This window comes from Cynara cardunculus (assembly GCF_001531365.2).
Source record: "Cynara cardunculus var. scolymus isolate 2C chromosome LG 15, CcrdV1, whole genome shotgun sequence".
In the NCBI taxonomy this organism is placed as follows: domain Eukaryota; kingdom Viridiplantae; phylum Streptophyta; class Magnoliopsida; order Asterales; family Asteraceae; genus Cynara; species Cynara cardunculus.
Window position 1 is genome coordinate 2,449,443 of NC_037542.1, and position 3,032 is coordinate 2,452,474.

Below are 3,032 nucleotides of genomic sequence, written 5' to 3' on the forward strand. Positions count from 1 at the left end.
TTGTTTGTCAAAAAGAAGGATGGATCCATGCGAATGTGCATAGATGATTTGTTTGACCAACTGGTGGGGGCAAGTTACTTCTCAAAAATCGATTTGAGGTCCGGATATCATCAGCTCAAAGTCAGAGAAGAAGATGTTGAAATAACAGCATTCAGAACAAGGTACGGGCATCATAAATTCCTAGTTATGCCATTCGGCTTAACTAATGCGCCGCAGCTTTCATGGATTTGATGAATAGGGTATGTAAGGAATACCTTGATAAATTCGTTATTATATTTATCGATGATATTCTTATATACTCTAAGACTGAAGAAGAACATGCAAGATATCTTCGTCTGATACTGGAATTGTTAAAAGAGAAAAGTTAAATGCTAAAATGTCCAAGTGTGAATTCTGGCTGAGAGAAGTTCAATTTCTGGGTTACGTTATTTCAGAATCAGGAGTAAAGGTTGATCCAATGAAAATAGAAGCAGTTGAAAAGTGGGAAGCTCCTAAGACTCCATTTGAAATCCGTAGCTTCTTGGGATTGGCTGGTTATTACCGAAAGTTCATTCAGAACTTTTCTAAGATAGCTGTGCCATTGACTAAACTGACTCAGAAGAATGTTAAATTCCAGTGGGAAAAAGAACAGCAAGAAGCCTTTCAACTTTTAAAAGATCATCTTTGTAGCGCACCAGTATTAACTCTGCCAGATGAATCTGAAGATTTTGTGGTTTATAGCGACGCTTCAAAGTTGGGATTGGGATGTGTTTTAATGCAAAGAGGAAAAGTAATCTCTTATGCGTCAAGACAGTTAAAAGAACATGAAAAGCAATATCCAACTCATGATATGGAGTTAGCTGCGGTAGTATTTGCATTGAAAATCTGGAGACATTATCTTCTGGGAACCAAGTGCCAAATTTACACAGATCATAAGAGTCTACATCATTTGTTCAGCCAGAAAGATTTGAATATGCGACAGCGTCAGTGGATTGAGTTAGTCAATGATTATGATTGTGAAATTCTCTACCATACAGGAAAGGCTAATGTGGTGGCTGATGCTTTGAGCAGGAAAGAAAGAAGTGAAACCATCAAGACTGTGGCAATGAGAATGAATGTGGTTCCTGATATTCGTAAAGAAATTCAGCAATGTTAACAAGAAGCTGTGAAAACAGAATTTGTTAAAACAGAAAAGTTGGGTAAGATGATCTCAAACTTGAAACAGAATGATGAAAGACTTATGTGCTTTCAAGGGCGAATTTGGGTACCACATTTTGGAAATATCCGAAGTAGGATATTGAATGAAAGTCATAAATCCCGATACTCTATCTATCCAGGTACCAATAAGATGTATCGAGATTTAAAACNTTTAGATAACGACGAGCTTTTAGCATAGAGATTACCTTTATGTCGATCACACGCCGCTCCTCGTAAATGTATAGGTAATTCCCCTCGCTAATTGGTATTCGAATAATTCGTTGTGAACATATGATGTTGGCTTGATCCTTTGCCAACCAATCCATACCAATAACAACATCGAATCCATGTATATCCGTGGGAATGAGATCAATAAGAAATTCATAGTCATCTAAAAGCAATGTACACTCTCTAAATACCTTATCAGCAACTAATGGTACTTCGCTCGTAGTGTCAATAGTGAAAGGTTTTTCAAGCATAGTAGGCACAAATTCAATATAGCGAACATAATTATCTGACACAAAATATTTTGTCACACCAGAATAAAATAAAATACGAGCAGGCCAAGAATTAACAAGAAATATACCCGTAACAACGTCGGGATCGTTCATGGCTTCTTCGCGGGTATTTGAAATTCCCTGACCTGAGGTTTCGGAACCTCCTCCTTTTTGGTCGAAGCCCCCGTTGTATGTGTCGGTCGTTGTCTTGGTTGTTGTACCGACCCCTTATTTTCCTTCAGTCTATTCTTTGTACATTCTCGCATACGATGACCTAACACACCATAATTATAACATGTCTTTTCTCTTTGAGGGTACTGAGTTCGTATGTGCCCAGCTTCACCATAACAGAAGCATCGTACATAAGTTTGATCACCACTACATCATCCCTGGTGATTCTTGCCACATTGGTTGCAGTTTCGTGGCGTATTTGACTGCATTGTATAAGCCTGTGAGGTAGTATGTGGTGTATTATGCGATTGAGCTCGTCTCGACTTGAAGAATCGAGATGATTTAGATGTCAGGGTCGAGAAGGTTTTCTCAACTCTCGATCGTTTCTCCGGTACATCAGAACCATCAGGGAGACTCAGGTCATGCTCCCGTTTCCTTGCATACTCAACTGATTTGTTAAATGATGGTACGTCGCGATTGGTGACGAAGTCGCGAATATTCCGTCGAAGACCGTTGACGAAATGATTAATCTTGTCCTTTTCACTTGGTACAAACCGTTGTGCAAAATGAAGCTTCCGATTGAACTCTGTTTCATGTTCAATCACCGACATGAATCCCTGTTTAAGCTCTAGGAATTCCTTCTCAAGCTTTTGTTTCAAATCATCCAGACAATATTGTTCGAAGAACAGCACTTGAAACTCTTCCCATTTCGTCCTATCCCTAGTATTAGGATCCATTGATCGATATTTGGCGTTCCACCAAGTGAGTGCACGATCGGTAAATGTCGCTGTAGCATAACGTACTTTATCCTCCTTATGTACGTAAACAATCCTGAATACTTTTTCAGTGTTTTCGACCCATTGCATTGCAAGTACTGGGTCCATCTGTCCCAAGAACTCTGTAGCGCCATTGCTTCTAAATGTTTTAAATGAAGGTCGGTCCGACTTTGGTTTGGGTATGTTTTCATTAACCGGTCCTGAGGCCATGCATCGGTCCTGAGGCTATGCATCGGTCCTGAGGCTATGAAGAACCAGAGGCCAACACTTTGAAATACACAAATCTGGGCATAATATTAATTAACCTAAAAATATGGGATATTAATTTCTAGAAAAACATCGAAATATCTGTTCTATTTTAGTGATAAAACCACCCAAAACACAATTCCAAACCGGATATAACGGATTTTTA